Genomic DNA, 14174 nt, shown 5'->3' with positions numbered 1-14174 from the left:
TCTACATACTCAGAATCTAACTCATCACCATATTTGGGATTGGGAAGGAATTTTCCTCTGGGTCAGATTGCAGAGGCTCTGGGGTTTTTTTTTGCTTTGCTCTGCAGTATGGGGCATGGGGCACTTGCGGATTTAAACTAGTGTAAATGGTAAATTATCTGTATCTTGAAGTCTTTAAATCATGATTTGACAACTTAAGTGACTTAGCCCGAGGTTAGGAATCTATTACAGGAGTGGGTGTGTGAGATTCTGTGTCTAAAAAGTGCAGGAGGTCAGACTAGACCATGGTGGGCAAACCTTTTGGCCCAAGGGCCACATCTAGATAGGGAAATTGCATGCAGGGCCATGAATGTAGGGCTGGGAGAAGGGGTTAGGAGGGGGTGCAGTGTGCAAGAAGGGGCTCCAGGCAAGGGCTTGGGGTGCAGGAGATGGTGCGGGGTGTGGCAGGAGGCTCAGGGCAGGGGGTTGGGATGCAGAAGGTGTTCGGAGTGCGGGCTCCAGCCTGGCGCTGCTTACCTTGAGAGGCTCTGGGGTGGCAGTGGTGTGCAGCAGGCTCCCTGCCGCTCCCAGAAGCGGCTGGCACCACATCGCTCTGGCCCCTGGGGGAGAGGGAAGGCAGAGAGCTCCATGTGCTGCCCTCCCCTGCGGGTACCTCCCTGAAGCTCCTAATAGCTGCGGTTCACTGCAGCTTCCACTGGCCAGGAATGGGGGAGCTTCGGGGAAGGTACCCACAGGTGAGGGCAGCACACGGAACCCTCTGCCCTCACTATCCTTCAGGGGCCACAAGGACATGGTGCTGGCTGCTTCTGGGAGTGGCATGGGGCCAGGGCAGGCAGGGAGCCTGCTTTAGCCCCTTGGCGCCACAGGGTGGCAATCCTATGGCTCGATCCAAAGCCCTGATGGGCCAGATCCAGTCCATGGGCTGTAGTTTGCCCACCCCTGAACTAGATGATCATGATGGTCCCTTCTGGCCCTAAAAGTCTGGGAGTCTCTGTGACTTAGGTGACCGACTCTACAGTGCAAATGACAAATCTGTGAATATTCATAGCAACTTATCTATGAGTCAACCGTCAACTAAAATTGTATGTGTGAACTAAGGCCGTGACTCAGCTGTGCTCCGAGATCTCATCTCTTGTTGACACTTGTGGCAGTGGGGGGGGGGTCTTCCCCACGACACAGGAACATGCCACTTTTCAGTAATGACAAATAACTAGTACATTCATAAATATCACAGTTACTATCAAATAGGGCTAAAATTGATTTGATTTTTTTTGCAGTGAATCATTCAATCAGCAACTGTGGTTACCCATGGCTTCACAGTTTTAAGTGAGACAGAACTCAGATCTGTCTTCTCCCAAAGCCCAAGAACTTTATCACCTGTTGCAGTAATAGGGCTTCAGACACACACTTCAGCAGTTCTATCATTTCATCCGTAAGAAGGAGTGAAGCATATACACGTTTGTTAGCACGTTAAAACAGAGCATGAGTACTAAGCTATTTACCCAAATTCAACTGTATATTATTATTTTTGAAAGAACACTTTTCCCTACTCAACACTTAATTAGTATGTTCCTCATGAGCAAAGGGAATAAAGAAAAGCCTGTTTAGATTAAAGCTGATGGTTAAAGTAAGAGAATTGATATCACATGCTTTGCTTTTTCTCTTGAAATTACACGCAGGCTAGAGGATTATGAAAAAAAGGAAAATATATATTTTTATTCAAAACAGCTCTAGAATCAATGTGCTCAATGACTTGATAACAAAATAACCCATTAGACAGATACAATGACTGTTCCTAAATGAAAACCTGCGGATGATTGTAATGATCAATCTCTCTTACCCCTTAGATTCCCAAATTCCTCTTGACCAAATAGCGGTATCTTTAATGGCCTGGTGAGTATGTTACAGTGTGAAAAAAATCATTCCTGGATGAAGTGAATCACTTGATAAGGGGACTGTGTGTAATTTTGGAAAATCATGAACATTAGAATTATTCTCTGAGTTCCTAGGCAGCTGAATCTTCATTTGCTACAACATACTATTACAGAAAAAAACCTGTACCAATTATATAACTTCCCATTCGTTCATGTGACTATTAAAATAACCTATGTACTGAAACTAAGAGTTAAAATACCTCCTCTTCTTCTTTTCCATATATATTTGCCAGTATAAATATACGTTATAATTTTACAAATTATAATATTTATATTAAAGCTTTCAGTCTGCAAATCGTTACGATTTAACATGGCAAAACAGTTGCTATGTTTTGGTTCCATCTTTAAATCCTTTTTTGGGGTAATGAAAACCATCTAAAATAAGTGACTGCAAATAATACAAACAACACATTTATTTAGAAAAATAAACTGAAAATGCTGTTTGTCTTTTACATTTCTCCATGAAGCATAGATAAATGGTTATAAAAATTACTATATGACAAATACATATTACAAATGACTTTGTTCTTTCATATTTTCTAGGAGGATACTGTCAATGTCCAGCAGGAACATTCTGGGTATATAGTTCAATAGGTTAAATCTCTTGGCTGTTACTATGATATAAAATTAATTTCATTAAAAAAAAATTAGATCCCTTTTTAAATCCACTTTATCATGTTGATGCTTTTTTCATATACATATTTTTTTAATCTTAAGGACTATTTTCCTGTGGGGAGAAATCCTCACTGTAAGAGAGCATTCCTTTTCTTCAGCTTTTTACTTTTTAATTCCTTTTGGAGCCCCTGCAAGATACAGCTTGTTGCAGTCTAAAATCTCATGGGGCCATCTGTGCAAATGATGGCACACATCATTACCCTGAATGGAAGTGACAGTGCAAATATCAGAAGTGCATTGAGATGCAATCTGTAACAGCTAATTTTTTTTCTTCAGATTTGGGTGGAGAACAGGAGACAACATTCTTTCAAGCATTTTAGCATCACTGATGCTCCATTCTTCTATGGCTTTGAATATGTACAAGGGATGGCAGAGGTCTTCTTTCCCCACAAATAGCAATATTCCTCTGTTGTAGTACATGCATTGCTTTTCCTGCAATCACTTAAGTGCTTCATGTTTCCTTTTGGCTACATATTTAAATATTTTTTGGATGCTGGCTGGACTGCATGAAAAATTGATTTATTGTTTGTTACTCTAATTGCTCAGTACTGAACTCCTCAAGTGTCAGGCTTGGAGACAGTTGTTTCTGTAACTGGGCAAGGTATTTAGTCCACTTTATTCTTCTTTCCTAGTGAGGAGAATTTAAGGCTGTGGCTTTTGTCAGGGCTCAGCTCATAGCTGTCAGATCTGAGGCAGATGGTTTCATGCAGATTACACCAGTAATTAGTTGTGCTCTGACTCTAAAGGCTTCCACGCTCCAAGGAGGGTCAGGTTACTTTCATCAGAGCTAGCCTGCAAGAAGTCACAATGATGAATCCAACATCAAAGAACTGATATGCCTCCAAATGTAGATATTCCTTCCAGCCTGAAGGAGCTGTCAAAGAGAAAACAAAACAGAAAACAAAACTTTAAAGACATATAGTTATCAACAAATAAAAACCATAATAGGGAAGAGTTTCATTTAACATTTTCATTTAATTAAGAGCTTTCTCTTTCCCGTTCCCTGGTAGGAGCTTGCTCTTCCCTCCCCACGATCTCAGCAGGAACTCCCTTTATCCCTCTCCAAGGCCCTAGGAAGGAGCTCGCTCTTCCCTGCCCCTGCAGCCCCAGGGTCAGAGGAGTTCTGGGCCCTCAACAATTATTGGGGAACCTGTGCCCCTGCTTGTTCCCCCTTGTGCATGCCCCTGAAACCAATGACAATATTTTACGTGCCCAGAATGTAAATTAGAAGCTTTGAAAGTAGTGTAGTGAGAGGGTAACAGAATGCCCTCTTCAACTATAGTGTATTTAAAAAACACAAACCCTTAATACTGAAAATTAAGAAGCAAAAGTCTGTGATCTTTATTGAAAAGAGAACTTTAAATATTTTAAAGTACTGCTCAGAAGTCAAACTAAATTTAGGAAGGAGTCCAACTCCTGCTTCTTAAAATTTAACTTTGATACAAAGTTAGGATTTTAAAAAGATCAATTAAATAATCCATCATTGTGGTCCTTTTTTCCCAGGCTTGTTTCCATGATAATGTATGGCTGTACATGTCATGAGGAAGAATGATCTGCGAGGCAGTGCAGTCTGCATTTACACCTACATTTACCGTTGTATCACTGAACCAACTAGAACACGTGCTACCTCACTGACTCTCTAATATTAAGTCTGATACTGATTCAGCGGAGAGGCCCAGCTCAATTATTAGTGTTTTCTGTAAAACCATGAATATTACAGTGTTCAGAAATTTGCTATTACTTTGTTGAAACATTTTGTATGAGTAGACCTTCAAAGGGAACTTCAAATGCCCCAAAGATAGTTTTATCAGGTTGTTTTCTTGTTGTAGGGATTTCCTCCATGCATGGTTCCTTCTATGGGAAAGAAGTCTAATGGGAAAAAAAGTTCGAGAGTTTGCAGTTTTTCAAAGAGATATTATTAAGGGAACAAGAGCAAACTATCCCACTGCACTGGCTTCATCTGACACTCAAAAAAGAGTCCCACGAAAAGTAGAAACTAGGTCAAATTACAAAGGATGAATATAAACAAGTAACACAAGTATGCAGAGACAAAATTAGAAAGGCTAAGGCACAAAGCGAGATCAAACTAGATAGAGACATAAAGAGTAACAAGAAAACATTCTACAAATACATTAAAAGCAAGAAGAAGACCAAGGAGAGGGACACCTTTTACTCAATGAGGGAGAAAAAACAATAACAGAAAATGCGGAAATGGCAGAAGTGCTGACTTTTTTGTTTCAGTTTTCAGCAAAAAGTTTAGTAGCAATTGGACATCTAACAATGAATGCCAGTAAAAATGAAGTAGGATCAGAGGATAAAATAGGGAAAGAACAAGTTAATATTACTTAGACAAATCAGATGTCTTCAAGTCACCAGAGCCTGACGAAATACATCCTAGAATACTTAAGGAGCTGACTGAGGCGATATCTGAGCCATTAGCGATTATCTTTGAAAAGTCATGGAAGATGAGATAGATTCCAGAGGACTGAAAAAGGGAAAATATAGTGCCAATCTATAAAAAGGGGAATAAGGACAACCCAGGGAATTACAGACCAGTCAGCTTAACTTCAGTACCTGGAAAGATAATGGAGCAAATAACTAGGCAATCATATTGCAAACACCTAGAAGTTAATAAGCTGATAAGTAACAGTCACCATGGATTTGTCAAGAACAAATCATATCAAACCAACCTAATGGCTTTCTTTGACAAGATAACAAGTCTTGTGGATAAGGGGGAAGTGGTAGATGTAGTATATCTTGATTTTAATAAGGCTTTTGATACGGTCTCTCATGACCTTGTCATAAACAAACTAGGGAAATACAACCTAGATGGAGCTACGATAAGGCGGGTGCATAACTGGTTGGAAAACCGTTACCAGAGAAAAGTTATCAGTGGTTCACAGTCAAGCTGGAAAAGCATATCAAGTGGGGTCCTGCAGGGATCAGGTCTGTTCAATATCTTCATCAATGATTTAGATAATCGCACAGAGACTACACTCATAAAGTTTGTGGTTGATTCCAAGCTGGGGTGGGGGGGATAGGATTAGTTTGTGGATGATAGCAAGTGCTTTGGGGGATAGGATTAAAATTCAAAACGATCTGGACAAACTAGAGAAATGGTCTGAAGTTAATAGGATGAAATTCAATAAGGACAAATGCAAAGTAGATAACACTTAGTCCTGCCTGAGTGCAATCCTACAATTCTATGATTCTCTTAATGTCCCCACAACACTCAGGTGCCTTACAACTAGCCTGTCGGATACACTGGAGCTAACAATGTTACTCCATGTGCCAATCAAATGAGGGCACTGAAGAGTAATTTAAATATAGTTTCAACTTGTCCCTCCCATTTCTCTGGGCTGAGCATGCCAATTGTGCTGTAATCCCAGCTCAGGGAGCAAGAAAACAGATATTTATTCACATTTAATATTTATACTCCAGTAGCAACTAGCCCCAATTGGGATCTGTTATGCTAAGCACCTTGAAGACATAATTGCTGGTTTTCCCACTTCTTTGAATAACTGCTACCCAAACCACTTTCCCTTGGCAGAAAGGCTAATGCCAAATGTAACCAATTTTAAAATATCAATAATATATATTACATTTTTTCTTTAGATAGTGGCCGACTTACTTATGGTTTGTCAAAAATGCAGCACACAGCTGAACCCTGCTAAATTTGAGATTTTGAAGTTAGCAATGTCAGAAAACAGCAATAAAACCACAGAAACATCATGGCAGAATGATATCGAAGAGTATATACGCTATGCCACTTTATATGACAGAAACATAGTGGGAACTAGCACGTAGTTGAAACAAGCAGCAACAGTAGCTGTGAGGAGCTTCCAGTCTTGCCCATGGACAGAAAGGAGATGTGATGAGATGTAGTTACTGATATTGGAACATCCACTCAGAGTGTCTCGAATCCCTTGTTGGCAGGTGTTCTAAGTGCTGAGACCTTAGAAATAAATCAAATCTCTCCTGTTACATACCAGAGGCACAGATTAGCATGTAGTTTCTTTAGAGAAAATGTATAATCCAAAATAATCTTCAGATTTGTACTGTACATACTCAGTTTATGGCAATTGACTGCAACTGAGGTAATGTGGCACATTTAGACGGAGGCTATACTCTGATTATGGCATAATGGGTGTTTGGTCTTTATTTCTCAGTAACGTCCATCTTAGAAGTACTCAAATGTATTTATAGTTAAAGAAAGTTGAAAAAAACTGAAAACTCAGCATAGGCTCTGAAAGTCAACCTGGGGTTCTTCATGGTCCCACATTATCATAAATAATGAAGATTCTGCAATTGAAACTTAGTTGAAAAGTCTATTATGTACTGTGTCAGATTAGAAGAATCCCTATCACTTCGTCATAGCTACATTGATTCTGCATTGGTTAAGGGGAGAAAAACAAAAACTAATAATTTCCTTGTTACTAAAGCAAGGACTTAATCTCAGAATAAACACAGTGAGCATATCTGTAATACTTCAGTTTCTCACAGTCATTTTCCTCATCATAACCATATATTAAACTTTGTAGCAGATCTTGTTTACCTCTCCAGTTTTTGCATCCTTCCACTCCAGAAACTAGACGCTAAAACACTGTTACTCTCCTGCAGTTTTTGAGCCAGGTTTTATCCCCAGCATTGATCTAGCAAACAAAAACAAGAAATGACTGGTGATATCTTTTCATCAGGTGATGAGGTAATGGGGACAGAGAAAGACTTGTGTTGGCACAGTATAAACAGAAACAGTCATTTCCCTACATCTGAGATCTAGGGGTCAATCACTTCAATTCTACTGAAAGACAAAGCAAGGCTACACCTGGTATTTGATGCATTGTCAATAATCATTTTGACAGGTACTAGAAAAAGCTCTGCTAGCATTTCACTGTAGGATTAATGTGGGTGTACAGCAACATAGGAATTGCCATATCAGATGACAACAGTGGCCCATGTCCAGTATTTTGCCTCTCATAGAAATAGTATAATGGACAATTATGGTATAATTTGTCTTTAGGGGAGGTTGCATCCTAATTCCAGATAGTCAGGACTTGGTTTGCATGCTGAATCAAAAGTTTATATCCCATTTAAATCTGTAGTGCTCTCTTATAGAAATATGTAACTCTTTTTGAATCCTTAAAATTTTTGGCCTCAGTTACACCTTGTGGCAATGAGTTCCTCAGGCTAATATTGCATTGTGAAAAAATACATTGTGGTGGCAATGGCCCTGGATTGTGTTGCACACTGGTCCAGCAAGATGGAAATTCCACAATCAATTCATCTAAATTTATACATGAAGGGCTTAATCAATTCAATACAAACATGAATAATTTTATCAGTACTGTCTGTCAGCATGCAGTCCTTCCTCAAACTTATTCACAACAACACTGAATTCCCTTATGAGTGATATCAAATTCACTTTCTTCTTCTTCTTTTTTTTTTTCCTTTGGACATGCAGTCTCTCTCTATAAATCTAAATTCATATCCATGTGAAACATGAAAGGTCTATTCGTATTCTCCTAGCAGCATTTGTTATGTTGGATGTCACCCTGCATTGCATGATTCATTCCCAGGGCACAGCTGAATACTTTGATACCTTCACATGATGTCTAAAAATTGGTCTCTTTGTGACTGATGGTCTCCATAAGAAAAAAAAATCGTTTGTATGCTAATATGGGATCTCCCACACAAAACATAGTTTTGCAATGTTCTGAAACACAGAAACCAGATGGGGTGAACATCTCTACATTAATTTAAAATAATAAATATTTCATACAAAAGAGCTGTATTAACATTAACAGACTAGTAAGTTGTAAAGTGAAGCATTCAGAAATTAGGAAATGATAGAATTAAGGTTGCTTGTGCAATTTTTCCATCACAACTCTCCTGTAAGGTAAGAAATTTGTATTATCCTGAATTTACAGATGGGGAAATGAGGCAGAGAGAGAGAGAGAGCATTTAGGACAAAAATTTGGAAAAACATCCACTAATTTGGGGGATCTCAGTGATTAGCTGCCCGCTTTGAGACATGTAGCATCTAATTTTACAAGTTCTCCCATTTTGGGGGATGTATATATTCAAAGCACTGCATTAAATTAATTAATTCCACAATAGACCTGTTAAGGAGTTGGTAAGCATTACAACCCATACCTGTCAATATCCTGATATAGGGTAAAGCAGTAAACTTTAGAGATGTACAACTGCATAAAAGTACCTAAAGACACAAAGAGAAATTTAAATAAATATACAGAGAGATGCAGAGGTGGAGGACGGGGAGGCCAGAGCTAGTGAGGGGTATATAGAGAGACTATATCATTATATTCCCTCTCTCTGCATTCCCCAACCAGTACCACCATTTCAACCGTTTCCTTACACTAGCATTTCATTCCAAAAGACCCCACCCCAAAGAAATCAATTACATTCTAAAACTTACCCTCTAAAACCCTCCTCGGTTTCATTCTAGACCTCCCTCCCCCATTTCAATTTAAAAAACACACATACCCTCCTCATTTTTACTCAAAATTATATTTAGTGTAAACATATTGAAAGACGGGCAGTTGGAATATGTCCAATATTTAGTCATTTTAGTAGTGCATCTTTCTGTTATCAGCTTTCCACTCAAACTACAATATAGAGTCTTGTATAGATAGCTTTTAATAAGATGATGTAATAAGGGGAAAATAACCTATAAGGGTACTAATTAAAAAAATTTCTAAATAGTAAATGAACACTGATTTAAAACTTAGTATAAACAGTCACTTATATTTAACCAGAGAGGATATTCATTCAGGTCCCCAGTTTACAGTATTTAATATTAAAACCCCCTTTAGTAACCGCAAGCTGCATGCCCAGGTCACTTAAAACACAAGCAATGTAATTGGAATTATAATTAATAACTATTTCATATGTGGGTTATTCAAGTAAGTAGAACCAACACTGTTTGTTGGTGAAAAATGCAGATTCCATAACAGAAAGGTTTAATGAATTTGTGTTGGATTTGCTGAACTGTTTATAATCAAACAAGATCAAACAAAAACAAACAAAAAAAGTCAAAAAAGTCAAAATCTTTCATTTCATGTAATTATTAAAATGAAACATTTCAAGTGTTCAGTTCAACATGGCTTTTTGTTTGAAAATTGCCTTCCATTTTGTTTCAAAAATGTTAAAAATGCTCAAAATCAAACTGAAACATTTCACTTCAGTTCAAAATGTTTCATTTGACCCAAAATTAATTTTTATTTTTTTTATTTGAAAATGTCAAAAAATTTCTTTTGAACCTGAAATAAAAAATAAAATATTATAATAATGATAATAATAGAATAATAATCCATTATCTGCACAGCTCTAATTGTGGATACAGAAAAGAAATGTAGAAATGATTCCATTTAGTTTTTAACAATTTAAAACCCTGAAAAATATGGAGTAAATATTTTCCAGGCATTTCTACATTCTATTGACATCTTTCTGGACACACTGTTATGTTTCAACACTACAGATATTTAGAACCGGGTCTAGGTTGTGCTATTTGGATTTTTTCTTATTCCTTTGAAATGAAATCTGTGTGTATACTAAAGCCTAATTCTTCCTTCAATGGAAGTTAGTCAGTTGGCTTTTGTTTTTTTGTTCTTGCTGTCCATTTGTAATTCTTTCATCTTCATTTAGGGCACAAACATATTTTCTTGCTATTCAGGGTTTGGAAATCTTTGTCATTATACCTTGGTTCCTTTTTTTAAACACAAATACAAATGGTGGTTTAGAGTACATTTGGTGGAGAGCATAGTGGTTAAGTTTTATCCAGAACTCAAGTAGCCAATATTTGATCCAGACACAGTGGCTAAGACACATGGAGGGATTGTAAGTGGCAGGCCATAACTTTTATTAAACAAACACATGAGTGGAGCTCTACCTGGCCATCACTCATACTCTCCTGTATCAGGTATTTAAGTGGTTCCAGTCAGGGGGTTACAGGGCTCTTACCACATAACCCATAAATGGTGGAAGGCTCTCCTCAGCCTACTATCCAGGATTCAGCTCACCACCCCCCATAACAGGAGTAGAGGGTGCAGAAGGATAGGGAGCCTCAGTCTCCAACGGCCATAAGGTCTCACCCTATCCCATGAGGCTAAGGCCCATTAGCAAAATCACAGGCCTTTTACCTAGGGGACCCATTCATTTTATCCTTTTTACCTCACTGGAAACAAGCTGAAAGTTGCAACAAATTCACAACTTAAGAAAAATACTTCAGCTAGGTACCAAGCACATTCCTACTTAATGCACTGTGGCTTGAAGGTGCTGTGAGGAAGGTGAAAAAACTCCCCTGGGCCTCTGTCAATTGTCCCTAAGGGTGAAAAAATTCCTTCCTGACCTCCAAATGGATGATCAGCTAGACCCACATCATCTGTCAGGCTTGAGTCCCATTCCTAGTTAAGGGTGGGGTTGCTGAAACAGAGCTGAAAGAGGGTCCTCATGGTCCTTGCTCCAGATTAAATCCCAGAAACTGGGGAATGTTGGTCGATCAGCACCCCTACCCCCACCCCAATTGGCCAACGGGTGTCAGAGACTCTGGGTAGGAGGAGCTACTTGGCGTCACTCAGCAAGTGTCTCCTTCTCTTGCTGCTGGGATTTACCCCTTCACCGCTGGCCCAGTCAAGTTCCCTCACCCATTGAGATAGAGAGGTGGAATTTTTATTTAGTGCTTCTCCATCATTCAGACTTTATAAACTAATATTATCACATCCATGTTCAGCAGTGTGTTACTGTGTTCAAACATTTGTCTCCCATCCTAAACCAAGATTAACATTCAAATGTCTGCAAAACTGAATGTTAACAACTCCACTCCCACACCTTTCTGTAAAGCAATTATATTGATTTTTCAAGCTACCCTCTTTCAGAACATGCTTTTACTTCTAGTAATTTTCCAGTAGTAATTACTCAGAGAATCAGTCTGACTTTTTGAACCTGTAAATAATCAGTATACCAACATGAAATCAATTAGAATACACATTGTCTTCATTAAAATGGTTTCACTTATAACCTTGAACTACGATGTAAAACATTTCAAAATCTAAAATTAACTCTGTTAATTTTTTATTGCTTTCTTTATTCGCTGTAATCCATAATGTTTGCAGGTAGATGACACTTATTATCACTGCATCAACAATAACGTTACTCTTATTCTATTTCTTTTAATGGTTTTTGATTTTATTTTACTACAGCACTGACAACGCGAGAGCTTTTGCTGGAAATTCAGATATTTCAATAGAGCTATACCAATTTACACCAGCTGAGAATAAGGCTCATTGTCTTTAATGAATCCAGAAAGCATATGAAGAAAGGATTAGTAAAATACAGTATATCATGTTTTGTAACTGAAGTCTACTGCTTAAATGATGTATTTGTACAAGTTTGCTGTCTACATGAGCATTTGTACTGCAAAATGGGGCCCTATCAGGATTAGAGCCCCTTAGCACTAATGCAATATAAATACTTGATAGTAAATACAACAACTACTATTACTGGCAACAGGAGAAGAATAAGCACACAACGAATACAAGAAGGATTGTGCTTGGCCAACGTAACATATAACTACGATAAAATGTCTTATTTTGGTTACCTCTCAGGTCCCCTATCTTATTGCTGTTGTCTCCTTAGTTGAAAGCTCATTAAGGCCTGGGAATATGCCATGATTTTCTGTAAAGCAGCTAGCACACTATGGATACAACATAAAAAGATAATATAACAATACTGAAGGTCCTTAATTAAAGTAATGTTGACTGAAACACTGCAGTGCTTCTCTCAGTGAACAGCACAGAAAGGTAGAGTTCAGTGAGAGAGACAGAGAAATGGCTAGCCCAAGGAAAGGACAATGGGCCACTGAGCCTTTCGTCTTTACATCACTGGTTCCAAATGCAGCTGAGGTCTGCAACAACCAAAGTTACCAGGTGAAACCCTGGTGCCATCCTGGAAGTTCTGCCATTGACTTCAGTGAGGACAACACCCACCATCTGTTGTCTCTTCGTGGCTTGTGTGAAGCGATTGATGCTCTTAATTCAGTCCCTAATGGAAAAGCATCTACTTCAACATTGGCACTAATGAAAACACTTATTGGCAGTTTCAGAAGAGAGCAAGTGGCTGAATGGAAATGGAAATAAAACTGTATTTGCGTCCCTAGAAGCAATCCTTCCAGTCCTCTATTGAGAAACAATGGCAGGCCAAGCATGGGAAAGATTGTAGCCAAGGCTTCTGCCTGTAGTGTACTTGTCTAGCGGATAGAGAGCTTCAGTCTCCAGGGCTGTCAACCCAACACCTTTCATGAGACCTGAATTAGATTATTTTCCAACTGTTGTGGAAACCAATCAGTACATATGTGTTTGCAACATTACAAAGGCCAGTCAAAAACTCTCCCTAGTATCCTACTATACATTTTTAAAAGCCACTATCTTATTTAACAATACTACAAATATAGGGGTCTATTTTCCTCTTAATGATTGTTCTTCAGTTCCTTCAACACAAATAGGAATTTCATACATTCCAGGACCTTAAAAATAAGCACACATGTGAATCTTCTTTCAAAAATACCTGCATGATCTTCCTGTACTTATAAACATTCAAGACTACCACTATTAATTCAATTGCAGAAATACTGATAACATAAATCAAACATGTCTTTGAGGAATTACATCACCTTGCCATCTACATTTCTGATTCTTTTCAACTAATAGTCAATTGATCCGTTCGACATCTGAACCTGATACATGAACCACTGAACTATGAACAATAGTATTTTATTCATTTTAAATCCTGTTGAATGTACAGGATGTGAAATTTACCCCATGCAGAGGCTGAACTAAGATTTACATATCACTGGAGGGCTTAAGTGGTACTCAAATGGTGCATAGGTCTTTTGGTGGCTATCTGCACAGGTTTTCATTTCATCCCTTAATAACTGGCTATTTCCAGTTCTCCTATTCAATTATTTTTTTTGCTTCCTTCTTTACAACATAGTAAGGCAATAAAGAACTGCCACTTTCATGGATTTCAGTACCAGCATTCAAAATCTTCTGGGGTCATTGGTAGTTGCCAATATGTATTATGCAGTTCTCTAACACTTAACAGTAGAAGCCATCATTTGAATTAGAAAATCAATACAAAGCTTCTGAAAATGCAAAAGTGGTGCAATCTAAATATGATCTTGCATTTAGCTCATCCATCAAATTTTGTACAAACTTATGCCCCGTGCAACCTAGCAACTCCATTGACGGTGAGACATAAACCAGGCCAGTTATTGGTCATACATGTTAAATTTCAGACACACACAATATATAGGTAAAGTACAGTCCTGTAAAAATTGAGGTTTATAGCAAAAGCTGTGTTATTGCAAAACTGAAAAAAAACCCAGCTTGTAGAGTAATATACCAAGTAAATATTAATGTGAAAAATGTTTGTTAAAATATCAGAATGTATTTGCCAAAGCTATTTTATTAAGGGTGGAAAACATCCTGGCATGTCTAACAATAGTATGGTAGCAAAATATTTGTTTCCTAGACAGAGTTTAGTTATATT

General features: G+C 38.2%; 1 protein-coding gene across 2 annotated transcripts in view; it reads right to left on the bottom strand.

Moving 5' to 3' along the window:
* Positions 1-2279: 2279 nt before the first annotated feature.
* PRR16 (proline rich 16) overlaps positions 2280-14174 on the bottom strand; it is a 243865-nt gene continuing 231970 nt past the window's right edge. Inside the window, exons 3-4 of one of the 2 annotated variants that reach the window (XM_050945949.1) lie at positions 7165-7261; positions 2280-3483 (exon numbers count right to left, since the gene is read on the bottom strand). The gene's annotated coding sequence lies outside the window, so the exon portion shown is untranslated. The remainder of the gene's footprint in view (positions 3484-7164; positions 7262-14174) is intronic. The other variant, XM_050945950.1, reaches the window with a different exon arrangement.

The sequence above is a fragment of the Gopherus flavomarginatus genome, chromosome 3, assembly GCF_025201925.1.
Source record: "Gopherus flavomarginatus isolate rGopFla2 chromosome 3, rGopFla2.mat.asm, whole genome shotgun sequence".
Lineage (NCBI taxonomy): Eukaryota > Metazoa > Chordata > Testudines > Testudinidae > Gopherus > Gopherus flavomarginatus.
Note: the sequence above shows the minus strand (reverse complement) of the source record. Positions and strands in the feature narration are given on the sequence as shown.